We start from the raw sequence: 10,348 nt of genomic DNA, 5'->3' as shown, positions 1-10,348 counted from the left end.
TGTATATCCATGCCGTCCATCAGCTTTTACATCTTATTTTCGATTATGGTTTTTGAAGCAAATCCAAATCTCAAGTAGACCACACCACAGGAAACAGTGAACCCTACATTGAAAGCTTCTTATGGCCCACCTTAAAATTTACTTGCCATCTATCCTATTGATAAGTTCACAAAGGCCCGGATGAAGTGTTAACAAAAAAAAAAAAGTCAGCTTCATCCAAAACTTTTCCGGCCACCCAAACGGGTTTAATGGTGGGCATGCAATCCGTACTGTGGTCCACTTAAGATTTCTATCTGTTTATTTTTGGTCTGTCAGTTCTATTCTGTAACCGTGACTCAGAGACCGTGCATTCCACTATTCGTTTGTTTGAACTAACGCATGCTGGCTGTACAATTTTAGCGTGCCTGTGCATGAAGCTTGATAATCCACCAGAGTATCAAACAGCTCCCCTAACAATTATTTTATCCACTTGCCAGGTTCGAGAACTTTCTTCAGCTCGATCCATTTTCATGCGTTGGAGTGTGACAACCCGTGGAATATATTCATCCGTGCCGTAACTGTGGGTCCCACTCTCAATTATTCCTCACCTAAGATAACATTGGAGATGGTTCTAACCTTGTGACCTGCGGCCATAAAATGAACGGTTCGAAATTATTAACAAGTTCACAACAAAACAAAACCCAGTGATTAGAGTTTAGGGCTATTAACCAATCTGATTGGATGTGAACCATCTAGGCTTTTATCTAAAGATACGATCGGGGTAGATTTATTTACAAGGATGCTGCGGATACAATGTCTGCGTGTGGGAGAAAATCCTGACTCATTCCCATAGTTCTTATCCCCGTCCTTGTCCACCTCTATCTACGCTTCTTGGGTCCGTCAAGTTGAGATATGACGTGCTTTGACGTTTTCGGATGATGCGCAGTGCACGTGGCGACGTACCAATTGCGCCAATAGGATTACTCGAAAGGACTGCCAATGGGGCCCAGCTAATCCATCGCGCTTTCGGAAGTGGATTGGCTGGTCTACCGCACATCAGCTATATAGCTGGTGTAGATACGTGGCGTGCGGAGACGAGCGCCGACGCTCCTCGCGCTCCGAGTTGTACGAACGGCTCAAAGGAGATCAAAGTGACATGAGCCTCATAATGATGTATTTATTACATCCACACCGTTCATCAATTTTTCGAGATTATTTTTGAGCATTAAACAAAAAATAAATCATATCCAAAGCATAAATAGACCACACCAAAAATAGCAACGGGATAATGATTTTCACCTTTATAAGTTTTGTAGGGCCTGCCGTAACGTTTATTTTCCATCCAAACTGGTCATAAGGTCACAATTACCTGTATGAAAAGTAAAAACAAATTTCATGTTGATCCAAAACTTCTGTGAACCCAGGGTTTAAATGATAGACGTTAATCTCCCACTGCTTTTTGTAGTGTGGTCCACTTTATCTTTAAATCTGTCTTTTTTTTTCGTCTTAAGACTTAGGATGAACTCGTCAAATAGATGGACAATTTAGATATAACAAATAACACATAATGGGTCCTACAGAACTTGCTGACGTAAATACACCAGAGCTATATATAGCTGGTGTGCGGTACGCCAGACAATCCGCTTCCTGCGTTTGGCTTGGTCAAATTCAGGGGAAACACTGGGCATGAGGGCTAACCTGTGTTTTTTTTTCCTTTTTTTATTTTTTATTTAACACACGCACACACCCCCCACACTCACGCAGTAGTGGGATTTCACCCCCTATGGATACCTGAACCCTTGACCGGGTGTTGATGCAATTATCTGGTTCGTCCTCCTGGATCCTTGTATGCCTGCACAGAAAAAGGACAAAGGAGACCCTGGCTAGCGCAGGGGACCCTCCGATGCCAAAGTCAGGCCTGGACTCGGGGTCTTAAAGTATTGAAAAGTCTTTTGGAGGAATTTGTTTTCGTACCTCTCAAGGTGAGGGCCCCTCCTTCTTTTATAGCTGCTGGGGCATTTAATCGTACGAGGATTCTCTTCCTGGTATTGTGCGCGAGATCTTCTCCTGGGATCACGGAATCTTCTCCTGGGATCACGGAAACAGGATCGTGCCCGTCTCATGCCTTCATCCGATCCCGTGAGCTTCGGGATCGGGAATCTTATCCCAAGACATCCGGAGTGCGGCTTCATCTTGTGACGGTCGATCCGATAAAGAGGTCCGCCCGAAGCATGCCCGAGACACTGACGACTCGTCAAGGCCGACTCAACCTTTGCCTCGGTCTAGCGAATAATTCCTCGGATTTGACACATCCTTTGGTGACCCGAGGCATTAAGTCCGAGTCTGCGGACTTGTATGTTTTGTCCCCAACAGTAAGCCCCCTTACTCCGAGTGTTTTCATATGACACTGAGGAGTAGCGAGTGCTGAGTCGGTTCATAACTTAGTCCGAGACGAGAAGTAGTCGTTAAGCGCATTCATTGAGACCTTTGATGGGGACGGTTCAGCTTCTGACATCGTATGCGCCGTCAGCTATCAAATCGCAGGTCCCGCCAATGAGGATTGGACACGTAGTAAAGCTATTATTGTTGCTAGTCGGCGTGCTCCACGTGTCGAGTGGGGGAATCGATGCAGGCGTCGAATCATTTCCCCATTAATGTCTCCGCCGTAGGGCGACCTTATAAAACGTCAGGGGTCCCGCACTTCGAACTTTTACTGCTCTTGCCATTCTCGCTCTGCGTTTTCTCTGGGATTTGCGTAGCCTTTCATCTCCTTCCTTTCTTCTCTCTTTATCGTCGGCACTTCTTTCCGCCACTGTTCCTTTCTCTCCGGTGAGTTTCTCCTTCCTCTTTATTACATAATAATAATGGCGGATAGGAGTTCTCAAAGCCCCCAGGTGGGAGTTTCCGGTATGTTTTGTCCCCAACAGGAACGTTGCGGAATCGCCCTCTTTACTAACGGAGATAGCAGTGGATGCCAACGCTGCTTGTATGCCTGAGAGAGTCACCGACGATCAGGCGGAGCGCCCTGCTTCCGTCGTTCCTTCCCGTGGCGGGTCATCCTTATTAACCCGCCCTGGGAGGCCCAACTTACCAATGGACATGGAGGAAGATGAAGAGGAAGAAGATGAAATTTTAATCGCCGGAGGAACCCCGGACCCAGTTCCTGCTGAGGCGCAGGCCGAGTCTGAAGGGGAAGAATCGGGGGAAGATTTAAGCGGTCCGGTTCCTTCAGTCTTGACTGAGGCGGACTTGGACAGAATCCGAGTCGGGTATCATATCCCCGAGTCGGTCATCACGTATCTTCCTCGCCCGAATGACCTGCCAGATCATGCTGGGGCAGTCGTAATTTACCAAGTATCGATGCGGTGCGGCTTGCGTCGCCCCTTGTACCATCGTCCGGGAGTTTTATCTCGCATACTGATTGCCCGGGCGAGATAGTCCCGAATGGGTGGAGGAACTTACTCGGATGTGCGGTGTTGTGGTGAGATGGAACCACCGCTTACAGCCGACGAATTTCTCCACCTGTCTCAAGTGCGGGTAAATCCGAACTACCCCGGCTTCTACGTCTTTGCTGCTTGGCGAGGCGGAGGCGGTTCCCTGATAACCGACCCTCCCACTTCCAACAAACATTGGAAAGAGCGTTGGTTCTGGGCATGTGGTCGATGGGAGACGGACGAGTCCGGGTCTTGCGAGGCTCGTGTCCCTCGGACATTTCAGAGAGCAGGTGACTTGGGTCTTCTCTCCCTCGCCCTTTTTCATTTTTTTTTTTTGTTTTTTGTTTTTGTCTGACGAACTTGTTTCCGAAGAAGAAGCCGAAGCTCGGCAGCACTGCCTCGGCTCGGATCAAAGAGTTGAAGTCGTTGGATCCGAGGGACAGGTCTTGGAAGGTGCTTCTTCAGCCGGAGCGCCTTCACCTTGCAGGTCTGGACTCGGAAGTTACAGGTAATTAAGAACGAATCTTCTGAACTTTTCAAATTTCCGCCGACTTACTTCGCCTTGCTCTCCCCCTCCTTTTTTTTGTTTTTGCAGATCTGCCCGAAGCTCGTCCCAACCTAAGGATTGTCCCCGAACCGGAGATGCCCTCAATCCTGCAACAAGTGGTGTCGGGGATGGTTCCTTGGGCCCTGGCCCATGGGTGTGAAAGAGAGTTCGTGAAACTGTACAACGCCCCGTCATCGCAGACCGTCAGCCACGCTGCCCGGATGCTTTTTGAACTCGCTCCTTGCTTAATCAAGGCCAGCAAGGAGCTATCCTCAACTCATCGGCTACAGGCTCTTCTGTCTGAGGCCGAGATCCGGGTCGGCGTCCTGACAGGCGAGGCGTCCCTTGCTCGGAAAGCTGCCGAAGACGCGAGGGCAGAGGCGGCTTCTTCCAGAAGGGCCCTGGACGAAGCGAAGGCAGAGGTCGCTCAGGCACTGGTTCGACTCTCCAAAGCCGAAGAGGAGAATCAGCGAGTTCTGGCAGTCCATGCTTCGTGCGCGGATGACTTAGCTCGGGCTAAGCTTGAGGCGGCGGAGCGCATTCAGCAGGCCGAGGAGAAGACTCGGGAGGCCGAGACGGCTAGGGACCAGGCCGTCCAAGCATTCCTTGAGTCGGCCGAGTTTGAGGACGAGAGGGATCGCCTGTTCCAGAGCGGATATCTGGAATGCGTCAAGGATATAAAGAAGTCTTTTCCTGACCTTGACCTTTCAGAAATCGAAGGCGGGGCAGCCTCAGAATCCGAGAATCCGGACGCCGCCGCTGAAGACACAACTGCCGGGGACGGGGCCGACGCATGAAGACTTTGGTTTTTTTTATATGTAAATATTTTTTTTGCTCCGATGTATTCGGTTGCTTTTGTACTTACACGTATTCGGACGAATGAAAAAGCATGTCTTTAAACATCAAATAGTAAGCTAAGGATAGTAGACCTTGAGGTGTTCAGCGTTCCATGGATGAGGCAATGACTGTCCGTTCAGGTCTTCCAGCCGATATGTCCCTGGTCTAATGGTGCCCGAGACGATATAGGGTCCTTCCCAATTGGGTCCCAGTGTACCCGACCCAAACTCCTTAGTGTTGGAAAACACTTTCCGAAGAACCATATCTCCCCTTCGGAATCTTCTAATCTTAACTCGGGTATTGTAGAACCGAGTCACTTGTCGTTGTCGAGCCTCCGTGCGCAGCCTCGCCCTTTCCCTTTGTTCGTCCAGAAGGTCGAGTCCGAGTGCAAGGAGTTCTTCATTCTCTTCTGCATTGAATAAGGTGATTCGAGCCAAAGGTAATCCGATTTCGACGGGAGTCACAGCTTCCGAGCCGTAAGCGAGAGAAAACGGGCTAACTCCTGAGGCAGATCGGGTTGTAGTTCGGTAAGCCCAAAGAAATAACGGCAGCTCTTCGGCCCATGCTCCTTTGGCCCTGGCCAAGCTTGGTCCGAAGATGTTGCTGATAATCTTGTTAATCGCCTCGACTTGTCCGTTGGTTTGAGGGTGATGCGGTGATGAATAAATATTCCTGAACCCGAGGTTCTTGCACATCTCACGAAAGCTCCTATTATCAAATTGCCTTCCATTGTCTGTGACAATGGTACGTGGTACTCCGAATCGGCAGATAATGTTTTTCCATACAAACTCGGTGATCTTCTGCTCGGTTATTCTGGCTAATGGTTCTGCCTCGGCCCACTTCGTAAAATAGTCCACTGCTACCACAGCAAACTTGGTCTGCCCTTTTCCCATAGGGAGCGGTCCTATGAGGTCGATGCCCCATTGTGCGAAAGGCCAGGGACCAGTCATCGGCGTCAGTGCCTCGGGTGCTTGCCTCGGAATTGCCGCAAACCGTTGGCATCTGTCGCATTTTTGAACGAGCTCACGAGCGTCGTGTTGGATAGTGGGCCAGTAGTATCCCTGTCGTAAGACCTTGTAGGCGAGGGATCGCCCTCCAGAGTGGTTTCCGCAGATTCCTTCATGAATTTCCCGTAACACATAGTTTGCCTCGCTGGGTTTGAGGCACCGCAGCAACGGGGCGTAGTATCCTTTCTTATAAAGGGTCCCGTTGAGTATGGTGTAACGGGAAGCTCGGATCCTAATTCGTCGGGCCTCGGTGCGATCTTCTGGCAACTTTCCTTCGTCAAGGAATTGGCGGATTGGATCAATCCAGGATGGTTCCGAGTCGATTGTATTGACGGCCTCGCTAATTGGCTCGTCTATACTTGGTTTATCGACGTATTCGACAGGGACGGTCGAAGATCTTGTCTCAATCGCCTTAGTCGAAACAGATGGATCCAAGACAGTGCGAATTGGCTCATCTCTGCAGTCCCCTTTGAGAGAAAAGCTGATCGCCTTGCTCCGAGAGTACGCCGACGTATTCGCTTGGAATCATGAAGATATGCAAGGGATCGACCCCTCCGTGGTGACTCACCGGCTTAACGTCGATCCGTCATATCGACCGATCCGACAGAAGCGACGACCGCTTGGCCCTGAACGATACGCCATCATCGAGAAAGAAGTCAACAAACTACTACAGGCTAATTTCATAGAAGAAATACACTATCCAGAGTGGGTCGCGAATGTCGTGCTTGTGAAGAAGTCCAACGGGAAATGGCGAGTCTGTATTGATTATACCGACTTGAATAAAGCCTGCCCCAAAGATAGCTTTCCGCTTCCGAGGATAGACCAGCTAGTAGATAGTACAGCCGGACATGAGCTCCTTAGCTTCATGGATGCTTATTCGGGATATAATCAAATTGTAATGCATCAAACAGATAAATCAAAAACTACCTTTGTCACCGACAAAGGCCTTTATTGTTACCGAGTGATGCCATTTGGTCTGAAGAATGCCGGTGCAACTTATCAAAGGTTAGTTAACAAAATTTTTGCTCGACTTATAGGCCGAACCATGGAGGTATACATCGACGACATGCTTGTCAAGAGCATACACGCGGCGGATCATGTGAATGATTTGGAAGAAATGTTTCTAATCCTACGGAAGTTCCGGATGAAGCTGAATCCAAGTAAATGTGCTTTTGGAGTAGGCTCCGAAAACTACCTCGGTTTCTTCGTCAGTCAGCGAGGAATAGAGGCAAACCCTGAGAAGATAAAGGCTCTGATTGATATGGAATCCCCCAAAACCATTAAGGACGTCCAAAGATTGACCGGACGAGTCGCAACACTTAATCGATTCCTGTCCAGAGCTACGGATAAATGTCTCCCTTTCTTCAATCAATTGAAAGGGAGACAAGCGATGGGTTGGACGGAAGAGTGTGAAGCAGCATTCCAGCAATTAAAATCATATCTCGGTTCTGCACCTCTCTTATCAAAACCCGAACCAGGGGAGTCGTTGCTCCTCTACCTAGCCGTGTCCGAGGCAGCTGTTAGCTCGGCTTTGATACGAGAATCTGAAGGAAAGCAACTGCCGGTTTACTATGTCAGCAAAGCATTACTGCCGGCAGAAACAAGATACCCAAGCTTGGAGAAAGTTGCCTTGGCTTTAATAACTTCATCTCGGCGGCTTAGGCCGTATTTCCATGCCCACACCATCATTGTAATGACCGACCTTCCGCTCCGCCAGGTACTGCAAAAACCAGAAGCTTCCGGCCGACTCACCAAATGGGCTATCGTGAGTGAGTTTGATATTCAATACCGACCAAAGGCAGCAATCAAAGGGCAAGCCGTAGCTGATTTTATCGCCGAAGGAACACCTTCAACCGAACTCTCAGGGAACGATACGCCGAAGGTCGATGCAGGGCCCGCCTCGACCGCTTCCCCTTGCCCTATTCCATGGAATCTGTATGTCGACGGTTCTTCCAACTCGAAGGCCGGTAGTGCTGGAAACCCCCGATCACACCTATATACCGTATGCCTTACGACTTGGATTTCAAGCGTCGAACAATACGGCGGAATATGAAGCGTTGCTACTCGGCCTCCGACTCGGCGCTCGCATGGAGGTCACGCACCGAAGCGGTTTCCTCTCAGTTGGTTGTTAACCAAGTTACCGGTGTATACCAGACACGGAAAGACCGGCTAAGGGCTTACATGGAGAAAGCGAAAGAACTTATCAACAGATTTCAATTCTGTCGTGTAACTCGGATACCTCGTACGGAAAACAGCAAAGCCGATTTGCTAGCAAAGCTCGCCTCGGCCGAAGAAGACGATATACCCAGGTCCGTCCCTGTCGAATACGTCGATAAACCAAGTATAGACGAGCCAATTAGCGAGGCCGTCAATACAATCGACTCGGAACCATCCTGGATTGATCCAATCCGCCAATTCCTTGACGAAGGAAAGTTGCCAGAAGATCGCACCGAGGCCCGACGAATTAGGATCCGAGCTTCCCGTTACACCATACTCAACGGGACCCTTTATAAGAAAGGATACTACGCCCCGTTGCTGCGGTGCCTCAAACCCAGCGAGGCAAACTATGTGTTACGGGAAATTCATGATTCCAAGCCGAAGGTAATCCGATTTCGACAGGAGAAACCCATCGTCGCGACCCCGCTGATTGTTGCTTGTTCCGGTCGCCCCTCGTCGGCGGTTGTTAGGTGCGTTCTGGGCTGGGGGAACGGCGATTGGACCGGGTGGCCCTGTAATCGCGTTCTCATTCAAATCTTCTTCTGGGACCGTCCTTCTAGTCATCACCATTGGACTCAATATAGAGGTACGGGATGGCTTTTCGTGACGCTCCTGCAGACGGCGCCAAACTGTTGAGGCAATTATCTGGTTCGTCCTCCTGGATCCTTGTATGCCTGCACAGAAAAAGGACAAAGGAGACCCTGGCTAGCGCAGGGGACCCTCCGATGCCAAAGTCAGGCCTGGACTCGGGGTCTTAAAGTATTGAAAAGTCTTTTGGAGGAATTTGTTTTCGTACCTCTCAAGGTGAGGGCCCCTCCTTCTTTTATAGCTGCTGGGGCATTTAATCGTACGAGGATTCTCTTCCTGGTATTGTGCGCGAGATCTTCTCCTGGGATCACGGAATCTTCTCCTGGGATCACGGAAACAGGATCGTGCCCGTCTCATGCCTTCATCCGATCCCGTGAGCTTCGGGATCGGGAATCTTATCCCAAGACATCCGGAGTGCGGCTTCATCTTGTGACGGTCGATCCGATAAAGAGGTCCGCCCGAAGCATGCCCGAGACACTGACGACCCTACCGACCCGTCGGGGCCGACTCAACCTTTGCCTCGGTCTAGCGAATAACTCCTCGGATTTGACACATCCTTTGGTGGCCCGAGGCATTTAGTCCGAGTCTGCGGACTTGTATGTTTTGTCCCCAACACCGGGTGTTGAAACTCCCGACAGTATACCACCCTTACCTAAAACACCTAAAACGTAAGCTGGGTTCATTAACCAGCCGATCTCACGCCGTGAGTAGGAGCCTTCAGCCTAGCCAGAACCCAACCGACGCAACGTGACCGGTTTAAGGTTTCAAAGGCATTTTATTTTATTTTTTTAAAATGTTATGCTTGTTAAATAGCTTATATCTTGAATAAAAGATTGTGGTCTAGCTTGTCCCCAGGCCAGGCCAGACCCTGCCATGCATCATCATCACCGGTTGAGGATTGTGTTCAACCTTGTATTGGCTTGTTATAGGTCCAGGTCGGAGTCAAGTCTGGATTCTTGCTCTTGCTCGGGTGGTAGACTGTCGGGAGTGTCAACACCCAGTCAAGGGTTCGAGTATCCATGGGTGGTGAAAGCCCACTTCATCGTGAGTGTGTGGGGGTGTGTGTGCATGTGTGTTAAAATAAAAAAATAAAAAATAAAAAGGAGTCAAGTCTGGGAGTTTGCTTTGTGGGTTGAGCTTGGATAGACATTGGCCTGACCTGAACCGAGCACATGCAGTGCATATGGAAAGAAGAAGGAAGACATTGGAAAGAGAGACCAGAGGCAAAGGGTGTAGTAGATAAGTGCGGGCTACATAGAGAGCAAAGAGGAGTGGTTTCAGCTGTGTACATGCCCATCCCACTATCTCTAGTGCTTGGGACCATTTGAAGTTTAGATATGTTTCTTTTTTCTTTTGGCAGACATTCTAAGCATGCTCTGAGGCAACTTAAGGATTGTGTGGATGTTACACAAACATTATGGCGGTGGGCTCCACATATTTTTGCTGGTTGCATTAATTTCTAAAGAGTTTTTCACAGTGGCAGGCTATACCTAAAGAATAATGAAATGGGTGCAGCTACTCTCCCACAAAGAAAATGACAAAATTACCTAAATTGAAGGATACATGAAGCAAAATCTCCCCTGATGAGGGGGGTTGTTTGGCACCACGGATTTCGAAGGATTTAAGGGTATTTTGAATCCATTGGTGGTTTGGTAGGTGGATTAGAGGGGACTTTGGATATTTCAAATCTTCACTTTTTGTGGGTTTTACACTCCCTCTCTTTTGCTTGGATTACCAAT

Source organism: Magnolia sinica, chromosome 3 (genome assembly GCF_029962835.1).
Source record: "Magnolia sinica isolate HGM2019 chromosome 3, MsV1, whole genome shotgun sequence".
In the NCBI taxonomy this organism is placed as follows: Eukaryota; Viridiplantae; Streptophyta; class Magnoliopsida; order Magnoliales; family Magnoliaceae; genus Magnolia; species Magnolia sinica.
The sequence above is the reverse complement of the archived record's forward strand: the minus strand, read 5'-3'. Positions refer to the sequence as shown.